The 23283-nt window shown below is 42.6% G+C and overlaps 1 protein-coding gene across 1 annotated transcript in view; it reads right to left on the minus strand.

Moving 5' to 3' along the window:
- Positions 1 to 23283, minus strand: part of glceb (glucuronic acid epimerase b) — a 142990-nt gene that overhangs the window by 78190 nt on the left and 41517 nt on the right. Inside the window, exon 2 of the mRNA XM_079555112.1 lies at positions 10575 to 10650. The gene's annotated coding sequence lies outside the window, so the exon portion shown is untranslated. The remainder of the gene's footprint in view (positions 1 to 10574; positions 10651 to 23283) is intronic.

Below are 23283 nucleotides of genomic sequence, written 5' to 3' on the forward strand. Positions count from 1 at the left end.
CACCAGCGTCAAATTGGGGGCGCCGTTTCGCTCCTCCCACAGAGTTAAAGGACCAGGCCATCGTTCTTCCACACTGAGATGTGTTCTTACCTGAGATTAAGGTCGGCACACACTACACGATTTTTCTAGTCTTAAATGATTTTATGGGGGGTCCACACTACACGACTGGATTCAGTGCGATTATAGAACGTCTGGGGGTTCACACATAACGACTGAGAATCGTAAGAGCGACACACGACACGATTCTGACAAACAGCTGATGTTTTATAACAGCGCGTCTGTCCTCTCTACGGCTTCCAAAACTGACCCCAAAACCGCAAAGACAGGCCTGTGTTTGTGAGCGGGAAAACGTGCGTGTACGGATTGGTCAACAGCGTCAACAACACCGCAGTGCTAGGCTACTGCTACGACGAAGCTTCAACTTGGCTATAGTTCTGTCAAATGGAGATAAAAGTTGGCCACACGAAGAAGCGGGACGTAATTCAGTGGATTTAATAAGAAAAGGAGACGGGCCTCAGCCTCGAGATGGAGGAGACAGCAGTGAAAGCGGGGGGAGGCTAGCCGGCGTTAGCGGCGAGCTGAAGCTGAACAGTTCGTCTCCAAACTCAGTAAGTGCCGCTAAACTCTGATCGTGTTTGAAATGTAGCTGGAAAAGGTGGTTGTCGTGAACTTTTGGTGACATAAAGTTGTGCTTGGGGCTGTGGCCATGAAATGAGTTGTGGTTGCTGGTTTATAGGGGGGGTATTATGCAAAATCAACTTTTTCAAGCTTTACATCATGTTATTATGTCACTCCCTCATTAAAAACTTGGCTGAAGTGTTGCCTTGGCACATTCACGTATTTCTGAGTAATCTGTAAAAACTCTGATGGCGGCCATTTTAGGGATAGGTTTGCCTGAGTCCTCCTAGGAACGCCCCCACCTCCTGGAGATGCCTCCGAGCTTTCGTCACCAGCCGAGTAACCAACCACTGCTCCTCAGCAGAACCCCCTCCCCACTGATGCCACAGACAGCGTGTGGAGGGGGCGTGTCGGAAAGGGTCAGAGGTTCTTAAAGAGACAGAGGCCTATTTCAAGACATTCACTACAGCCATTATGAGAGAGACATTTTATACAAGGCAGTTATTTTAATTTACTGCATCTACAGACCAACAGAAGGTTTGTCATCATTGTAGTGTGATATAGACTGGTGCTATGGGACTGAAAAAAGCATAATATATATATATATATATATAAGTGAAAAAAGGAGGCGCGGCGGTTTTTTTCTTGTCTTTAAATCACTCTGTCATTCCCATTTGGGACGGTAAAATCACCCACGTTTCTCCCGTGCGTCCAAAATCGGGCTTAAAAATCAAACATGTTTGATTTCCTACGACTGGAGTCTAGTCGCGTCTTTCTACCGCCCACACTACACTAGACTAGACGCGACTCGAAAAGACTCGGCACGACTGAGAATTAGAGCAAAATCGGGCATAAAAGTCGTGTAGTGTGTGCTGCCCTTTAGACGAGTTGATGTGTACCTGTCTGGTCTTTGTGTGGGCCCTCAGTCACGCAAAACAACCATAGATGTTGTTAGCATTTGGCCTCTCCCAGTGTATTCCTATGGCTCCAAACGGGGGTGAAGTTGGAAGCGACCGAGCTCTTCCACGGGCACATAGACCAGACAGGTACGGATCAACTCGTCTAAGCTCCGGTAAGATCAGATCTCAGTCCGGAAGAACGGGGGCCTGTTCCTTTAAGGAGGTTGTTGCTCGGTGTCGTAGCTCGGCAGTTAGTGGCTCAAACCTGGCATGTTTCACTTCCGAGTCCTGAAATCCTGTGTGTAATCCAGTTGTTTTAGATTCTAGGCGGCGGCGGCGTAATCCCCGCACAGCCCGATTCTGTATGAGGCTGAAATAAAGCACCGCCTGGACAGGAGATGAGGGACGGCGGCGCAGGAGGAGTGTTTGCGGCGGATGACGGATTAAGGAGGAGAGAGTGAACAACAAAAGCAGATCATGTGCCCTGAATAATCCGCTCTGATGTAAAGGCTGATATTCGGAGATATGGAGGGATTTGTGTGGGACAGCTGTAAACACCTGACTCTGTCCTCTCGGATCCACAACCCGACACCGAGACGAAGATTCACAAAACTGTTACATTAATACAGCAGTCCTGGTCTCTTGTATCTCGTGTTACTGTGCTTAGATCTTTGGTTCTTCATCTTCATTTATATCACTTTGTTGCTCAAAAAGATAATTGTCGTGAACAGAGGAAGAGGCAAAAACCTTTGACAAACCCGATTCATTTCTCGGCCCGTGCGGCGGCGTTATTAAAGCGATGTAAAGTGCCGCCTGCTTTGCCTCCTCTTCGTCAGAGTGAAGAGCATCTGCAGACAGACCTTCACAGACCCGGAGCTTCACAAACCCGGAGCTTCACAAAGGCTTCTGCTGCTGCTGCTGCTGCTGCTGCTGCTTATCATCAAAGGCGACGCTGAGCCTAGAGCCGCAGCCTGGGAGCTGCAGTCAGAGTCAGCATTTGATGGATTTAATGTGCGGATGCTGCTTTAGCCGTGTGGGATTTAGCCCCGGCTCCAGACCTACAGCAGGGGGCGCTAGTCACACAGCTCACCTCAATTAAACAGCACAGGCCTCCGTCTGTTGCACATGAGCGAAAAGAGACAATTCAATCATAATAAAAATACATGTAAGGCAAGATATTTTAGGCACATTACTACTCCTCCTCAGTAGTCAAAAGTATTTTCAGGGACAAAATCTAAATAAAGAACAGAGTTAGGTTTAAATGTGTCCAGAGGGATTTTTTTTTTTAGGATTTTATTTCGCTTTTGAATAAGCTATTTACAAGTGGAAAAGACATCTGTACAAATGTTGCCTTGTTGTTCACAGAGTAAATCAGGCTGGGAGTTCAATTTGAACTAATCTCTGAAAAGTCCTAGACAGTAAAGTCTGTAGGAGCGACTAAAGTAGAGGAAACAATCCTAAACGTGTGTAACGCCTGCATCATTGGGCGAGGAAAGCCCTTCTCTTTGGTCCTCATGTAATACCAACAGACACTTTGGAAGCAGGGTTTCGTTAAACGACTTAAAAACCCGGCTCCAAAGAGGTTTTTCTTTTTCTAAAAATCACTGTGACTCATGTGACCACTCTGGGCTTGGTGTCATATTTTAAACTACAATGGTTTTTGAACATCAGCACTACAAAGTTGAAGCCCAAGTCTATGATTGACAGGTGGAGCTCGGTGGAGGCTCCGCCCACCCTCCGAGGGCGGGGCTTCCCGCCTTAAAGGAATAGGCCACCATTTTTACATACTAAGATATGTTCTTACCTAACCTTAGACGTGTTAATATATCCCCGTCTGGTCTTTGTCCGTGCGCTCTGTCACGCAAACGGAGCACATACGCCTCACAATATAGTCCCCCTTTTTATTTGCTTATAAAATCGACATGTTACATTTCTGTGTAAATATACTTCGCATGAAAACACTTCACGTAACTTTATTTAAATAGGGAACACGTGGAAGAGCTTGGTAGCTTCTATCGTGAGCTTTTTTGGAGCTATGTGACATGTGGGAGAGGCTGCGTATGTGCTCCGTTTGCCTGACAGAGCGCACGGACAAAGACCAGACGGGGATATATTAACACGTCTAAAGTGAGGTAAGAACATATCTTAGTATGTAAAAACGGTGGCCTATTCCTTTAAATGAACAGGCTTTGTAGGAGGAGATGGAGCAGCCATGTTATTTCATTGTAACACTATGTTTTGCACATGTGCGTAATAACAAGGCACTGGGTTTATAAAGTGCTTTACACTGCATTATTCATTCACTCCATACCTGATGGTGGTAAGCGACTGTTGTAGCCACAGCAGCCCTGGGGTAGACTGATGGAAGCGAAGGGACCAGTCTGCACCATTGGCCCCTCCCACCACCACTCCCTCACTACATTCACTACATTATTTCTGCCTTTCTGAGGCTGCTGTCTCCCAAAGGAAATGACCATACTGAGATCACATCGTCATCTCGGGCACAGCCTTTCGTGCTACACGTGGATACCAAACATGTCAGGAGTTACTTCCTGGAAATCTCTGACATTAAAGAAGCATTGTACAGTTTACTTTGACATGAAAACTAAAATGTTAAGGCGAACATTAGCCAACACTGATACACACACACACACACAGGGAATGGGACAAATACACAATATCAGATCTTTAGTAAAAACGCTTCATTTTCGATACAAAACTGATCAGACCTAACGCTGAGGCCGAACTGTGCTCCGGCAAACCCGCACAGACCCTAAAGACTTTGAGACGAGCGGCGGGTCCGGGTCCCCTTCACTCGGTGAATCCACAGAGTGATCTAAAGTGCGGCGGCCGTGCGGGGGGTGATTGAATAGAGCAGTTTTTCTTCCCCCGCCGTCCCGCGCTGTAAAAATCACGAGCAGTCATGGCGCCAATAAAAGCCGAGTGCTCGGGAGGCGCCCTCGCGGGGGCCGTTCTGGCACAGGGCTGCGGAGTGCATTAAGGGCCAGGTGCTAAAGCGAGCGCTGAACTCCTGACATCTGCAGCGCCGCCGCTCTCCTCCAGCTCAGACCCACAGACCCACAGAACACTTACCAAACAGAAACAACAGAAACAACAGAAACAAGAGTCAGGCTGAGGAGTGAAAGCTCAAAGATACTTTTCACAGCCAGATTACAATGTGTGCTTTTACTTTGCTCATATTTTGGCATCATGGTAAACAAGCAGCAACCTCCCTCTGTCTGGTACAGCAGAGCAGAAGCACCAAGACCTGCAGCACAGTGGAGGCGTCACAAGAGGAGCTACAGGAAACAAGGAAGGGACAAACGAGGAGGTATCCGGGCAAGACGCACAGCTAAGCTACACATGCCTTCCATCCCTTCTATCTATTGTTGTCTTTTGTTATCTCTTATCTACAGATGAACTGCTAAGATCTTCCCTGGAGATGGTGAAAGGCTGTTGTGGAGCGAGGGAAGGAGGAGGAGCTGACCAGTGCAGGACGCCACGCTCTGGAACAGGGACAAACCCAGGAGGCGCTGCACGGTTTCAGAGGAGAGTGAAGGCAGTTTCTCCAAGAACATTCTGCTCAGGACTAACCCAACACCACAATGTTACAAGAGTGGAGCAAAAATGGCCTGAAGTTTTGTCTTTCGCAGCAGGTTTTTTGGATTAGAGCGTCATCGCCACAGACCATAAAAAATAATACAGCTCCTCCTCCTCCTCACTCCTCCTCGTTTACACAATGACCACGCTCGAGGGGGAAATCATGGCGGGTTTACAGGCTCCTCCTCCCCAGGAAGGTAAAAATGTCCTTTCTCTCTTTTTATCACGGCTTTAGTGGGAATTCTGCTCAAAACATGAAGTTACAGCTGCGGCCTGTTTTCTGATGTGCCGTGTTTGGACTTCCTCCTGAACGATACTTTTCCTATGCACATTATTTTAACTCAATTAAAATAACATAGGCATCGGTACCGAAAAGCAGGTATCGTTAAAGTAGTGGTGCCCAGCCCTGCCCTTGTGTGACGTGTAGTTCGCGCAGCTCCAATGCCAACAGTCCGACCCTCATTACCAAACCATCTTTATTTATAAAGCACTTTAAGAACTGTGCAGTTGGCCAAAGTGCCGCACACAGAAACAGACAAAAAGATTTACAGCAAAAATACAACAACAACAACAACCGCCTGTGTATAGGTGTGTTTTAGGAGAGCTTTACAAACAGGTAGAGCCTGGGCCTGTGTAATCTCTAATGGAGCTGGTTCCACAGCCGCCGGCCGGCACCAGAGAAAGCCCGATCTCCCTGAAGTTTGAGCTCGGTTTTTGGGACCAGTTGCAGCTGATCCGCTGACCTGAGAGCACGAGAGGGGGCGTGAGGCTGAATCTGGTCAGACAGAAAGGAGGGGGCGAGGCCATTCACCCTTTTAAAAGTAAAGAGAAGAATTTTGAAATCAGCTCTAAATCTGACTGGGAGCCGATGGAGCGAAGCTAAAACCGGTGATATACGTGGTCATGTGTCCCTGTTAAAAGCAGAGCTGCAGTCGGGAGAGCGCCCCCTGGCTCACACCAGCATAAAGGCCATTACAGTAATCCAACCTGGTCGTTACAAAGGCATTACAGTCTCAAAATGGCCGCCTTGATAAAATGGACTTCCATTTCGCCAGTTTTCTTAAGTGGAATTACTGCACTTAAGGCATTGATTAGCGTGACGTGTCCGGCCCTCATTACCAAACCATCCCAAGTGTCTAATCTCTAACGACAGCTGCTTCCAAATGAAATAGAAGATGTCAATATCTGTGAAGGAATACGATGTGAAAGGAGAAAACTAGCAAACAATCTCCACATTGATGCTACACATGGGGCTGTTACCATAATTACTATATCAAATGATCGTCCAATAAACAATCTTTTTTTTTAATCCAAATTAGGTTTCATTGTATTCGTGGTCATTCTGAGATGTTTTGTTTGAACAAAGCTTTTCTGTCCTTTTAAAGCAGTACTAAGTAACTCTTCCCCCTAGAGGCCATAAGCGCAACTGCAGGTGTAGTAGCAAGTTACGATTTTTATTGTGTTGGAGAGTAAATACTACGCTGACAGGAAAGGCGAAGGGAGAGAGGGTTACTGTGCATCCAATTATACAACGGAAATATTTTTTTTCACTCAAACTTGGCTGTAAATACTGTTTAAAGTGACGTTAGCCCGCAGTTAGCTTTGCCCGTTAGCCCGCAGTTAGCTTCTTCTTCGTGATTCCATTAGTGTGTATTGTAGGGATGTCACGGTAACCGGTGTAGCGGTAAACCCCGGTAAAAATTCTGACGGTGAAAATGACCGTCTTGTTTTGTGTTTTTATTATTATCTCGGTGAATAACCGCACCCGCGGTGTCGGCACGGTGAGCCTCACCAGCCACCGTCTCATCTGCTGCAGTTTCCGCGGCTATTGTCAAATATAAAGCTACAGGCATCACAAAACTGAGATCAGTTTGGTGCTCAGTCTCCTGCACAGTTGCGCGCTGTGTCGGCGTAGCTTTGTTGTGCAGATGCATTAGCCGCTCCCGCTAGCTACGAAGTAAAAGCAGTAAAAGTTCACTTGTCGTAATATAAAGCCGTATAACTTTCACCTCAGCGTCAGCGCGATGTCTCATGCGGTTCATCGCCCTCAGTGGTGCGTCTGTTAGAGCGGGGTTAGTTTAATATAATAGATCCATGGGTTAGCGAGTAGACGAGCCTACAGTCAGCCGGCGGATGCGGGCGGCTGTAGCGCTGCTCAGGTGAAGTGAGGGAGCGAAAGGGCGAGCGTGGGGCAGCGGGGCTCACTCAGCCTGGAGCTGGAGGCTCCTACGGCTGAAGCCACGGGGAAATGGCATAATTGTATATTATAGCAAGTAAGTTAGCGTTTTAGCTGGAATGCTGATGTGGGACTTTGGGTTGTGGGAGAATGTAACGAGTCGCCTCATAGTGCGGCTGCAGCGCCACCGCCAGTACATAAACATGTCGCGGATACCTCCGCACGATGGCACAATGCGTTACGGGGCTCCCGGTGGCAGATTGCAATAGATTCACTCTCGCCGCAGTATTAGGAATTTAATAATGATGGTATTTTCCCAAATCTGCAAAGTGAAAGCTCACTGGAAGGACAACAACAATGTTCCTGATATAGACGGTTTATCTTCGTTTCTGACGCTATAAATAGCACATGTAATATCCTCGAAACATCAACAACACATCGTTATAGTTCCTTTACTTTGATGTGAAAAGGCTTTGTCTGTATTTTTTTATGTAACAAGCACAGTTAAACTTTTTTGAAACGATTTCAGTTTGTGTAGGACTATCAATGCTTTCTGAACATATTAACACACATTATAAAAAAATACCGCGATAATACCGAAAACCGTGATAATTTTGGTCACAATAACCGTGAGGTAAAATTTTCATACCGTGACAGCCCTAGTGTATTGCTTTCTCCGGACCGGTGGCAGTCAAGTTGCAAACATGGTTTTCTGTTCAGAGACACCAGGGGGCGATGAAAGACCCTCCAATCATCCCATAAACACTTGTATTTCCCCCACAGGGACTACGAAGAGGATTTATTAAGGTAAACACGTTACTTAGTACTGCTTTAAAGCTTTAGTTTGTCTCCGAGGCGTCAAAGGTCTTCAATAATATCGTTTATATCGTTTATTTTCCCGACTCACTTCGTGACCTCCTGCCGTGAGGGTCTGGCCTCCTGGTGGAGATGATGTAGCTGTGGCGCTAACACGGCCGCGTCTTTGATTCAGTGGATGGAGGATTAAAGCGTCATTAGCTGAAGGCTGCAGCTCCGCCCTCCTGCTGGATTAAACTCATGATTAACTGAAGCCACGCTGAAGACTCACAGACAGAGGAGATCACATGACCGGCCTGTGACGCTCTCCCAAAACATGTGCAATAGGTGGATGTTTCAGGCAGCGCTGTGGAAGAGCGGCAGACGACTTTGAACACTTTGTTTAAGTGAATATGATGCTGGTTCTGGCCTTGAACAAGGAAATAATACGGAACTGACATTTGTCCACAGCTGCGACAAAAACACACTTTCATCAACCCCCAGTACCTTGTGTGTGATACGATTCGATTCCTGATACATAGGTCGCGATACGATATATGTAAGTATTAGACGAGTTCACCTTCATTGGATTGGTATCAAATGTTTCACTAATGAGCACTTGATTTCACAGATTTCATGGAAAACCGGTAAATAAAACAAATTGTAAGTAAGTGCTTTGTTTGTCATTGTACAAGCGTATAATGAAATAGTGTTCAGGTGTTAGTCCTGAGCCGCTGCGACCACGTGTCAGCCTGACCAGCATGTTTTTGGAGGTCGGGGAAACCGTAGCAGAGCGTGGTGTCCTGCACTGGTCAGCTCCTCCTTCCTCTTACTCCTGCGCAGCTCCCTCAACCCCACAACAGGCTTTCACCATCTTCTTCTTCAGGATACCGCCTTGTTTGTTCCTTCCTTGTTTCCTGTAGCGCCTCCTCGGTCCTGCAGAAGCAACATCTGCACACAGCTGGTGGGTCTCGTAGTAATCCAGGTCTGTAGAGTTCTCACAGTGTCCCAGAGCGCTGCCATCTAGCGGCCGGGAGTAAAAGTACAGGGGCAAAGAGAGACGCCGCGATGAATATTTCCCCCCCCAAATTGACCTTTAAATGTTGACTCAGAGACTTTTTGCATTGACAAAGATGGTCATTGTTAAAAGGGGTTAGATGCAAGGTAGCCATTTTATACTCACTACTGCCACCTCAGGTCATACGTGTAACTGCAGCTTCTATATTAAGCTCGTGCATGACGGCACTTCGGACCCGAATGAACACCGTTTTGAGTGACAGTGCAGGATTTTAGAGGCAGTTGTGGTGAACAGGTCTGAGCTCATTCTACACATTAGGACATGGAGGAACATGTAGGGGGAGGGAAATACTTTATTTTCGCTGACGAAGCCTTTTGGATGAGAGGCGAAACGTTCGAGACTTCAACCACCAGTACAGAAGACAATTTGAATACCTTCATTGAAGACTTAATTTTAACAATTTAAAACTCGGTATAGTCCCTTTAAAGACTTTTTCAAGCTTTACATCATGTTATTATGTCACTCCCTCATTAAAAACATGGCTGAAGTGTTGCCTTGGCACATTCACGTATTTTTGAGTAATCTGTAAAAACTCTGATGGCGGCCATTTTAGGGATAGGTTTGCCTGAGTCCTCCTAGGAACGCCCCCACCTCCTGGAGACGCCTCCGAGCTTTCGTCACCAGCCGAGTAACCAACCTCTGCTCCTCAGCAGAACCCCCTCCCCACTGATGCCACAGACAGCGTGTGGAGGGGGCGTGTCTAAAGGCTCAGAGGTTCTTAAAGAGACAGAGGCCTATTTCAAGACATTCACTACAGCCATTTTGAGAGAGACATTTTATACAAGGCAGTTATTCTAATTTACTGCATTGACAGACCAACAGAAGGTTTCGTCATCATTGTAGTGTGATATAGACTGGTGCTATGGGACTGAAAAAAGCAGAATACCCCCTCTTTAAAACAAACATACTGAAGTGCTAGTGAATAGGCTAGTTTGTCGTCATGCAGTTCACGCAGCTCTGTGAGGAGAGCGTCCGGTTAATAATCAGAGGGTCGTGAGGTCGAGTCAGATGACGGGCTTTGATGGTTTACTAGTTTGACTTGATACTGGTAAAGAAAAACTCTATCCATTATTAAATCTTTATTATATCTTGGTCAGAGACTTTTTTTTAGATGGTTGTATCACTGAAACTTCTCTCATTAATAATCATTTGTTTGTTTCTATTCTCAGTATCCAGAGCAGTTTTCCTCACAGGCTCACTGCTGCAACGCTTTCACACCGCCAGATGGCGCCGATGAGCCAACCAACACAGTGTGATACAGCGTGACCTTTGAGGCGTCATTAACCCATCATTACTTTACTGTTCTGTTACTGTTCTGACTGAGTTCATTAAAGTGCATCATCAAAAGCATCAACATCGGAATAAAAGCATCAGTATCGCATCAAGCCAGATCATATAATCCACTCACCTGTTTCGCAGTCACCAGGACACTCTGGAGGACGTCATGCCGACATTCATCAGTCCACAGCCGGACTCCTCTGCTCCTGCCACAGCAGAGACAGCACAGCTCAGTTTCTCTCCGTTAATGAAAAATACTCAATGAAATTCACGTTGCTTTGGCTTTTACTCAATGGAATATCATCAAATCTGACTTGCTAATGACCAGGGCTAATGATTCATAATCACCAGGGACATTAAAAACACAAAACTGCTCAAAGTGAAGGAAAAATCATCATGAGTCACTGGTGCGTGAGAGAGACTGCTGTTTTATTAATGTTTTAGGAGATCAAATAAACCGACGCCCGACAAATAGATGCAGCACGAGCGTGGTGGAAAACACAGCAAATGTGAACGACGTCAGACAGAGATTTATTTTGACAAAGTTATGTAGTAAATAAAGTCGAGGCCATGGTTCTTCACTGGAAAAAGGTGGATCCAAGTATCTCGAGGTGGTGTTCTCAGTGAGGGACGGATGGAGTGTGAGATCGACAGACGGATCGGGGGCAAAGCTCTCGATTTACAGATCGATCCCCCTCCCACACCTCTGGTCATTAGGACGCTCACAGTATAACGGCACAAGTGAAGGTTTTTCAGATTTTGCCTTGTTCCTATTGACATTTTGATCATCAAAAATTCAGCCTTCAATAAAGGCTGGCACACTTTTACACTATTTCCATTGCTCTAGGCCAGGGGTAGGCAACGTCAGGCCCGGGGGGCCAAAACCGGCCCTCGAGATGATTTTGAGAAATATTATGACCCAAATCAGAGATTAAATGCCTGTTAAATACTCTAGAAATGTGAAAAATACGGTCAATTCCTTCAAATGTCTGAGCAGAGCACCCTTTTAGGCCGTAATCCTGAAAGAATGCTCTATGAATAACAAGAAATGACTTAAATCTACTTGAATTAAGAGATAAAATCTAAAGATTGAGTAGATTTGGTCTGGCCTTAAAGCAGATAAAACCTATTCATTCCAATGGAACAAGCACAATTTTTTTTTTTTTTTAATTCAGATTATTTTGTGTAATTTCCAGTGAAAAATTAAAAAAAATGGCATTGGTGTTTTTATCTGATCTTAGATTAGTTCAAGACTAAAATTTAACATTAAAAAAAACTTTATTCAAGCGAATTTTAATAATTTATCTAATTTAAGATGGACATTTTTCCAGTGTGTATGATGTACAACACTGGCATATGTAGAAAATGAAGCTTTACTTCAGTTGCTTTAATTGGAGGGTCCGATGAAGAAACCCGGCCCTGGTCTAGGCCCATAACAATACGTCAAACAGGTCATTAATAATCTCTCCCAGTCTAGTTGAGTGTATTTTCTGATTTAGTGTCTTGCATATAAAGGTGTCCAGCCTGTATGAGCTTAGAAGACACAACAATGAACAGTAGGCGACAAGAGAAAAACAGTAAACAAAGAAGAGTCTCTTACGCCAAGTGTTTAACAAAAACTTAGAGAAAATAAAACGGCTTATACTTGTACAAATACTTAAGCCTTTCCTCATCTGACAATTCAAACAAATGTACAGCTACATCAGACAGTTTACAGAATAACTGCCTCCTCAGATCGTGATAGAAGGGGCAATAAAACACAACATGCAATTCATTTTCAATATCATTTAAAACCGAGTGGAACCGACTCGTCTCCAGAGTCCGAGTCCCAGACCTGAGCTGACACGTGTGTGAGAACATGACAACAGTGTGACGACTTGTGGTCTTCATTTTGTATTTAGCTAAGATCATTTACAAAGGAACATGCCCCTCTCGGTTTGTCGTTTAACTTTGAGATCCTCATCTGTGAGAGCGGACCTCACATCGTCAGGATTAAACGGATGCCGTTAATCTGGCCTCAGTAAAACCTTCCCAGATGTGGACTGAGCGGCGAGTGACGAGGCGGGAGATGGAAGTTGTTCTGCTCTCGTGGAAGAAAGACTTTAGAGCCTCTGGTTTTAAGGAGGCGACTCAGCGCAGTGAGAGCTTTCTTCTTCTAGGGCAGTGCAATTAATCGAAGTTCGATTACGAGTTTGATTACAACAGTAAACGATTACAAAATTAGCATAATCGCCAAAAATCGATTATAATCTTTTTTTTTCAATTTTTTTTTTTTTTTCAAATTATTAAAAAAAAAAAAAAAACAAATTCAAATTTTTTTTTCCAAATTTTTAATTTGGGGATTTTTGTCACTTTTTTGCTGGATTTTTGTCTTTTTTTGCTGGATTTTTGTCTTTTTCTCTGCTGGATTTTTGTCATTTTTTCTAATGGATTTTTGTCATTTTTTAATGGATTTTTGTCTTTTTCTCTGCTGGATTTTTGTCTTTTTTTGATGGATTTTTGTCACTTTTTTGCTGGATTTTTGTCACTTTTTTTTTAATGGATTTTTGTCATTTTTTAATGGATTTTTGTCTTTTTTCTGATGGATTTTTGTCACTTTTTTGCTGGATTTTTGTCTTTTTTCTGCTGGATTTTTGTAATTTTTTTGCTGGATTTTTGTCTTTTTTTGCTGGATTTTTGTAATTTTTTTTGCTGGATTTTTGTCACTTTTTTTTAATGGATTTTTGTCTTTTTTCTGCTGGATTTTTGTCTTTTTCTGCTGGATTTTTGTCTTTTTCTGCTGGATTTTTGTCACTTTTTTTAATGGATTTTTGTCTTTTTTCTGCTGGATTTTTGTCTTTTTCTGCTGGATTTTTGTCTTTTTCTGCTGGATTTTTGTAATTTTTAAATAGATTTTTGTCACTTTTTTTAAATGGATTTTTGTCTTTTTTCTGCTGGATTTTTGTCTTTTTTCTGCTGGATTTTTGTCTTTTTTTGCTGGATTTTTGTCACTTTTTTGCTGGATTTTTGTCACTTTTTTACTGGATTTTTGTCACTTTTTTACTGGATTTTTGTCACTTTTTTGCTGGATTTTTGTCACTTTTTTGCTGGATTTTTGTCACTTTTTTGCTGGATTTTTGTCACTTTTCTGCTGGATTTTTGTAATTTTTTGCTGGATTTTTTTAAAGGCAACAAATAATCGTTTGAATAATCGTGATTTCAATTATGACAAAAATAATCGTGATTATTATTTTTTCAATAATCGAGCAGCCCTATCTTCTTCTGTATTTAAGCAAACGCAACATTCAATCGAGTCTAAACATGTTATTGTCCTTCATTCTACTTATGGAGCGATGAGTTATTATAGTTATTATCATGACAGGCCGAACGTTGACAATGGTAAAATTGTGAAAAAGTGTGCTACCCCGAAATCTACCGCAATTGACTCCATTTTTGGTCCAGATGCTTAGAAAACCATCGAAAGGACAAGAGCGTGAACACAGTGAATCCTCCTCCACGTCCAGAGGAGCGGCTGAGGAGGCCTCGGGGAGACCCAGGACACGCTGGAGGGAGTGTCAGTGAACAGAGGGAACTCTTTACTCAGATACACATTTTCCTCAAAGAAATAAAGATTTAACAGGCCACTGTTTTTCCATACTGAGATATGTTCTTCCCTGAGCTTAGACGAGTTCATGTGTACCTGTCTGGTCTTCACGCGTGCCCTCAGACACGTAAAAACAGCACAGACGGCGTTAGCATTTAGCCTCTGCTCCTCTATAGCTCCAAACCAGGTGAAGATAGAAGCTACCAAGCTCTTCCACGTTTTCCCTATTTAAATATGGTTACGTGAAGTGTTCCACTACAAAGTATAATACACAAAACTAAACAATGTGGATTTTCTAAGTGGATAAAAGGAACTATATCTCTCCACTGGCTTCCTGTTGCTCAGAGAATAGAGTTTAAAACAGCCCTGCTTGTGTATAAGTCCCTTCATTGTCAAGCACCAAAGCACATCTCTGACATGTTACAGCTGTATGAACTACCTCGGGCCCTGAGATCGTCAGGGAGGGGCCTCCTGGTGGTTCCCAGAGTCAATAATAAACATGGTCAGGCTGCATTTCAGGTTTATGCAGCAAAAGTGTGGAACAGCCTCAATGAGGATCTGAGACGGGCCTCAACCCTGAGCATTTTTAAGTCCAGGCTGAAAGGACACCTTTTTACTGCAGCCTATGGAGATTGAAACTTTTTTATTTTTTTATTCTATTTTATGAAATTATAAGTAATGATCTGATTTCTTGATTTTCATTGTGTTTTTAATGGTTTTTTTTTGTGTTTTTAATGCTTTTTATTCTATTTTTATTATGTTTGGTGCTACTGTGAGGCACATTGAGTTGTCATGTACATGAAATGTGCCATACAAATAAACTTGCCTTGCCTATATTGTAAGGCGTAAAAGTACCAGGAGTAGTTCGACATCGCGCAGTAATATCTTCACTTTACTGTGCGGATGTCGAGCTACTCCTGAAGACTGAGGACATGCGTGAAGACCAGACAGGTACACATGAACTCGTCTAAGCTCAGGTAAGAACATGTCTCAGTATGGAAAAACTGTGGCCTGTTCCTTTAATGCCAGCTTGAATCCAATCGGACGGTTTTGAATGACATTTAAAGCCGTACTTTTGGCACAATTCGCCGTACAAGCATTTTAGTTTTGACTTTTACGTCTTGTTGCTCTGGAGATGTAGAAAATCATCACCTTGACTGTTTGATCCCCGTCCTCTCACAAAGTAACTAACTGACACGGCTCGAGTTGCAAATCGATCCTGTATAAGAAACGAAATGCATTTCCTTAAGGGTTGATCCGCTGAGTGAATGAACCACAGGGCGTGAAACACTTCTCACAAACAGATGAACACAAAGACGGTTATTTGCCGTCGTAATCGCCGCGATGATGAATTCCCGATGCCGCTCAGGACGAGGTCATTAATGTACGAGTAATCTATCAGCACAAACACGCAGACTGACATAAAAGTCTATTTAGTAATTCATCTGACCGGTAAATCTGCAGCTCCGGATGAAACGGACGCTTAAAACTGTAGAAGGCGCCGCGTCGCCACATTCAATGCAGAGTATTGATTTTCCTTCATGAATTATGCTCATTGACGGAGCCGTTAATGAGTACGGGGTAAATTACAGCCGTCAGACTTAGAGCTGGGCACCAGTACTTTAAAGATACTTATACTCAGATATTTGTGGCTTAGAACCAGAAATCAGAAGGCAAGGCAACTTTATTTATACTGCGCACTTTGTACTCAAGGCAACTCAATGCGCCTGTACAATAATGTGTGAAGATCTGCAGGGTTCAACATTGGGTTCATCTCCAGGGTCAAGAAATGGGGGGAAAATGGGGAATAATCATGGACAAAATTGGGGAAACGTGAAATAAATGGTCAAAAAGGGAAGAAAAATGAGCGTAAACAAATGGGGCAGAAAAAAACAACAACAAACATATAATTTATTTGATCTGAAACAACCAAGTTATTTCCTTAATCGCCAATAATATGGGGAAAATTGGGAGAAATTGTGGCAAGAATGAGAAAAGGTTTGTGGGGGGAAGTGGGGAAGGAAAGGGATAAATGATAAATACAGGGGGAAGCAAAGGGGAAAGTAGGGCTGCTCGATTATTGAAAAAATAATAATCACGATTATTTTTGGCATAATTGAAATCACGATTATTCAAACGATTATTTGTTGCCTTTAAAAAAATCCATCAAAAAAAAGACAAAAAATCCATTAAAAAAAAGACAAAAATCCATTTAAAAAAAGACAAAAATCCATTAAAAAAAGACAAAAATCCATTAAAAAAAAGACAAAAATCCAGCAAAAAAAGACAAAAATCCATTAAAAAAAAGACAAAAATCCATTAAAAAAAAACAAAAATCCATTAAAAAAAAGACAAAAATCCATTTAAAAAAAAGACAAAAATCCATTAAAAAAAAGACAAAAATCCATTAAAAAAAAAGACAAAAATCCATTAAAAAAAGACAAAAATCCATTAAAAAAAAGACAAAAATCCATTAAAAAAAAAGACAAAAATCCATTAAAAAAAAGACAAAAATCCATTAAAAAAAAAGACAAAAATCCATTAAAAAAAGACAAAAATCCATTTAAAAAAAAGACAAAAATCCATTAAAAAAAAGACAAAAATCCATTAAAAAAAAGACAAAAATCCATTAAAAAAAATAAAAAATCCATAAAAAAAAATAAAAAAAATTCATTTAAAAAAAAGACAAAAATCCATTAAAAAAAAGACAAAAATCAAAAAATTAAAAATTGGAAAAAAAAATTGGAAAAAAAAATTGAAAAAAAAAAAACAAAATTGAAAAAAAAAAATATATAATCGATTTTTTGCGATTATGCTAATTTTGTAATCGTTTACTGTTGTAATAGAAATCGTAATCGAATTTCGATTAATTGCACAGCCCTAGGGGAAAGGAATCTTATCTGTAAAACACTTTTCATATGACACAAGTCACACCCAAAAGTGCTTCACATGAAAGGGGGGGGGTGTTGATTCACTCCATGCTGACGGTTTCCCCTGGGGTAGACCATAGACTCTATATATAAAGAAACAGCTCCTCCTCACTCCTCCCCGTTTGCCACAATGACCACGCTCCAGGGGGAAAACATGGCTGATTTACAGACTCCTCCTCCCCAGCTCTGACCAAGCATGTTCCTAAAAAGGGCATAAGGGCGGGATCTTCACTGTAGACTCCGCCCGTGTGGGACGTGTAGCTCGCGCTGCTCCAATGCTAACAGTCCCGCCCTCATTAGGACACAATTTCTAACATTTTTCCTACGAAAACCAGCCTGGTCCCTTTAACTGTAACTAACCCAGCGTCATCACAGGAGGAAAATCCAACTGTAGAAAGTTTAAAGGTTCTATATCCTGCTATTTTAGCCATTCCAAAGTTAAGTGTAGGCATTTATATGATATATTGTACCTCTACCACTATGGAGCACTCATTTTTGTGATAAATATAAGTGTTTTCTGGAGGTATTTTTCAAACCCGGAAGACACAACGCTTCGATTCAGTTAACTCCGCCCCCTCTCTCCGCACATACAACTTTACCGTAATATAAATAAACAGCAATAAGTGAAGTCACTTCACGATGCAGTTATACGGAGTTGACATCTGCAACAAGCTTCATAAATGGCTAACACACATGCTAATATGCTAACACACATGCTAATATGCTAACACACTTTGCGTTGGTTATAAAAGTTAATCCACTTTGGTTCTGGCGAAGGTTCACCAAACATCCATCAGAGACAGTCACAGAAAAACAATATTTTGGTGATAGTCGCTGAATCCCGGAGAAAAAAACAGCTGAGTGGCCTCTTCCTGAAAAAGGTTGAATAAACTCCGTAGCCAAACGCGCTTCTTTTTCTCCGTGACATTATCGTTAGTTAAGAATAAACAGGTGTGTCCAGTTATAACGAGCTCCATCTTCAGCTGCAGCTCAAACATGACTGATCTGTTCAGACGCTCAGGGGATGTGTTTGTTTTGGCCTCAGCTGACCTGGAAGCACCTCGGGCACATCCTTTTTTATTTATTTATTTATTTATTTTTGTTTTGTTTTGTTTCTCTCTTACGACAGAAATAATGAAAACGCTGTTTTACAAATTAAAATCAGGCCGTAAGCATAGAATTAAGACATTACATTACAGACGTCGAGCACTTCCGTTCCGCTGTTACGACACAACTGAACACTCAGTCGTTCACCAGGAGAGGGCGGAGCCTCAGAGAGCAGGATTCAGGAGGATTACTGAGAGCTGCGTGAATGAAGCCACAAACCACTCTGGGGGTGTTTTTGATAAGGAAATAGCATAACAACATGGCTAAAAGCTCCAAAAAGTCGATTTTGCAGGATATAGGACCTTTAAGAAAATGTCAGCCAGCGGCCATTGGGGCAGACTGACGGAAGCGAGGCCGCTCACATCTGCGCCAACGGTCCTTCCGACCACCACCAGCCACTCACACGTAGGCATTGGGGGAAGTGTCTTGCCTATGGACACAACGACAGTCTGCACCCGCAGGAGCCGGGATTCCAACCCCCGACCTTCTGACCCTGAGACGACCTGCTCTACCGCCTGCGCCACTGTCGCCCCCTATAGGGAAAACATGGGCAATACATTTGGGGGAAAAAAGGGAAAATATTAGCAATAAAAAATGAGGGGGGAAAAATTGGGAAGAGAGAAACAATGTGTAAGTAAGAAAAAAAAAGGGTAAAAATGGGGGAAACATTGGGCAAAAAATATAGAAAAAAATGTGCAAAAATGAGGGGGAAAAAAAACATTTATTTGAGCTGAAACAACCAAGTCACTTCCTTTAACGCGGTCCCTGGACCTACAGCATCAAAACTAAGGATCTAAAGAGAGATTTTTCCTGGCCCTGTTTTCGACCAGTAGAACCTGAACTTTTTTCCTGATACCAGACTGGTATTTAACGGCAGCTCACTGGAGAAACCACCTGAGCACATCCTTATCAAAATAAACAGTTCAAATGAATCGCTGCAGTGAGCCTGGGTTTGCCAACATTAAAAATAGTTGCATAAAGTGACCGGGATTGTGGATGTGGAGCCGTCACTGCTGTGAAATGTGAGTCCGGGGCAGAAATAGGAAGTGTATTGTTAGCAGGTGTCATAACAAAAGCGCTCGTGCCAAAATAAAGCTGTGACATAATCCGGAGCTGATCCGAGCGAGTGGGAGTTTGTGAAACTCATCGCAAAGTTGACGTAAAGAACCAGACTCGTCACCGTCGTCTAATGTTCAGCCAATAAAGGACTCGCGCCAAACGGCAAAACAGCAAGTGAGTAAACAAGTCCGTGCACGCAGACGCTGGAGGCAAGGAGGGCGGAGTGTCTTGCCCAAGGGCACGACGACGGCGTGCGTCTGCGGGAGCCGGGATTCGAACCCACGACCTTCCGATCGCGAGACGACCCGCTCTACCCACCTGCAGCACCGTCGGCCATATGTGCCCAGTGTCACGTGTGAAAAACCGGGAGAAAATGGGGAGAAATTGTGGCAATAATAAAGAAAAATGGGCAAAAAATTGGGTGAAGAAAAGGGAGAATAAATTAGAAAAAAGACAATACATTGAGGAAAAAATAGGGAGAAAAAAAAAAGAAATATTGTACAAAAATGGGGGGTTTGTGTAAAATTTGACAAAATTGAGGGGGAAAAAATAAAAAATTGGCATAGATACAGACGGCATCTCAGGAATTGCCCATATTTGGTCATTTTTGAAAACAGGAAACACTACTTAACTGAATTATGAATATAGTTTTCTACTAAATAAAGATACAAAGACATGGAGAGGAGCAAAGTGGGTCAACAGCCCATAAATACATAAATAACGGAGAATGCTAACATGATGCTTCATGCTAGCATCGTGCTAATGCTAAAGCTAGCTACGACTGCCGTTTTTTCGCTTCTACTGAACAATCTGCTGTGAATAAACATCCTTGTGGGCCCGATTTACACTTGACTTTATTTGTATGTGATAAATAAGTTCATATTTCACCAGAAAATGACTAAAAAGAGTGAAAAGTTGTGTTACCCATAAGATTCCATTTCCCCCTCGGCGAGGCCACGCCCCCTTCTATGATACCGTGCCGTCTGTATCTATAAATACATTTTAAAAATTGGAAAAATGGGGCAAACATTGGGAAAAATAGGAAAAATACTTTTAATAAATGGTCTGAAACAACAAGGCATCAAAACTTGGGTTGAAAGATAGATTATTTTTCGGTTCCTGCTTTCGATACCGGTAGTAACTACACTTTTTACCGATACCAGGCTGGTATGGTTTAACAGTCCCCAGCCCTAATTAGGAATATATACTGTAGGCGCCTGACCATGTAGGGCTCGAAAAGCACCAACAATTTAAACTGACCTCAACAGGGGGCAATAATGTCATGTGGGCGGAGGTTTGGACTGAACTGCCAAAGTCCAGGATCATGATCGTTACAAATGCAAATATCCACATCCGAATCAAACACTAAAGCACAACATTAGTGATAAACTTGTGAGATCGGAGTCTCAAACTGAGCTCTGTCTGGACCTGGACTGACGGCACCAAAACAAGAGCATCAGAGGCTCACGGTCTTCAAGTGTACGGCGGTTTTAAAAAGGCCCGAGTTTTGACGTCTGCACATTTCCACGGCCCGATCGAAAAGGCGTCTCCTTCAAAGCGTTTGCCCTCAGGACGGGCGGCGGCACCGGCAGCGCTCGAGTAAAGAGGAAGCAGAAATGTCAGCAGTCTCGATCAATATTCTGGGGCTGCCGTGGAGCCAGGTGTGCGGCTCCGGCTTATCTCCCGCCGCACTGCCCCGTCCATGCAGATGCCAGGAGCCTCCGAGTATCGGCCCGTCCCGGATCGACCTTATCTGTCCGGGAAGCATCACGGTCACTCCTCCGCCACGTGGGAAGATTAGAACATCTCACAGACTGCAGCCGATTCTACATATTTAACCACCGTCCTGTCTTCAAGCAACAGATTCACTTCTTCATTTCTGATTTTAAAAGAAGGAAGAATGATTGAAAAGCAGAAGCACACGGGCCTTCTCCACTGGAGCTCACAGCCTGGAGGCCAGAGCAATGTTATCTTAATGGGCCTAATCGTACCTGCATTATGGAAGGGATAGAAAATAGAAAATAAAAAATAAGTACTGACAGGGTGAAACAAGACGCCTGGCTTCACATCAGGGTCCGGTTCGCCCTGAAGGCACTTATTTTATATTTTCCTGCACTGCAAAAAGTGGATTCTAAGCAAGTAAAAAATGTCTTACTTTAAGAAATAAGTTCTTATTTTTTCCCTAAAAAGTAATAATGTTTTGTGTAGCAAAGTTTTCTTAAGAAAAAAAAATCTTATTTTAGGAAATAAAATCTTGCCATTTCTTGTTCAGATAAATTTGCTAAAAACATGCTCATTTATCTTGTAACAAGAAAGAAAAACTTTTTGAATCTTCTTCAGTTTTAGACAAAGAATATTTTTATTATTTTAAGAAAAACTAAGATCAACAACTCTTAATGTAAGAACTGATTCTCACAGAGAGATAAAACATTCCATTCTTTAAAGTGGCGGCTCGGTGGCACAGCGGTTAGAGCCTCAGCTTCACAGCTCGAAGGTCCTGGGTTCGATTCCCACCAGGACGGGGCCTTTCTGTGTGGAGCATGTTCTCCCCATGTCTACCACTAAAAACATGTGCAATAGGTGAATCCTCCAGCAGGTGATTCTGACCATCAGCCTGGCTCCACATCATGGAGACGGGTTTCCGGGCGCTGCAATACTTTCCTTAAATATTAGTATTTATTAAGAATATTTTTCTCAAAAATGTGTGTAATTTAGAACATTTTACTCAAATCAAGCAACATTTAAGTAAAATATCCACAATTTTTCACTAAATAAGAATGTTTTCCTTAAATTATTCCATTTTCTGAGGACATGTTGCTTAATTCTAGCCGTTTATTTGCTGAAATGTAGTGTTTCTTTCTTGTTTTATGATGAGAAAAATATTCCAGAAAAAATAATTCTTAGCAAGAAAAAAATGCTGACCCCATTGGCAGAATTTTTTCCTTAAAACAAGACAAACTGTCTTATTTTAAGATTGTTTCCCTTGTTTTTAGTCGGGCACTGTTTGCAGTGTGATAATGACCAGCGTTCTGTACATTATCCTGGTTATTGCCAACTGAACACACACGACATAAACTTCATACACTTTTATAAAGGCTGAAAGGTTTAATTAATGATTTCTGCGGCAAATAGTTCCCAAAAGTTTGCGCGTTGCTTATAGGGTTGTTCCAATGTACGATATCAGAAACACGCACTGGTCTTCTGTGGGCCTTGTAAACCTACAAACTTTGCAGGAAGTGCACTGTAAATTTAATCATGAATATGACTAATATACACGCTAGTTTCAGTACCTGCCAGAAGCCAGAAGACATGACTTTAACAAATGACGAAATGAATCTCACATGGGAGCAAGCAGAGCGCGCATGGATTTGGATGATTCTCAGGAAGGACCGAGAGAGAGGAGGTGCAGGAGTTACGAGGTTACGAGCTCACGGACCGGGGGGCGCCTGGAGCGGCTTCAAAAACGTAAGCTACGACACAAACTTCTAAATATTGTCCCGTTCACCCACTGTTTCTGAAACATTACGTTAAAATTGAGCAAATGCAAATAATAAGCTCCGATTTGCATTTGTATTAGTGTGAAAAGAGTCTTGGTATTGAAGAGTTGACTCTGAATAAGTCTCCTCCTCTCAGACTTTCGCACGAGTTTTAACACATTTCTGTTGCAAAAGTCGTGTTCCATGACTCTGTTCAGATCAGGTTTAGTTTAGATTTATTTATCCTGCTATCTCACATTTTTACTAACATAAATAATATGCAGCTTATATATATGCTATGTAAATGTCTTTAAAAATGCTTATAATGATGGTTCACTGTAAAAATTGTGAACGGCCAAATAAGGGGACATCGCCCAATCCTAGTTGCTCGGTGACATTTGTTTTAATACCCGCAGTGTGGCTAGGCTAGTAGCAGCAAGGCTAGCTACTTATTGCTAGCCTAGCTCCTTAGCTGAAGGTGCAGTTGGAGGAAGGTTAGTGCTAGATCGTCTGCTCCGGAGGGACAGTCTGCTGTGAAAACGTGAGATATCATGACACAAATTAAGGTGAGGGCCAGGGAAATGGCTAACCTCTTAACTCCCGCCTGAACCGAGAGGATCTTTTTCCTCACGTCATCAGATTTTTTTTTCCAACATTTTTTTGTTGGGTGTTCAACTCATTTTT

Source organism: Gobius niger, assembly GCF_951799975.1.
Source record: "Gobius niger genome assembly, chromosome: 4".
NCBI lineage: Eukaryota > Metazoa > Chordata > Actinopteri > Gobiiformes > Gobiidae > Gobius > Gobius niger.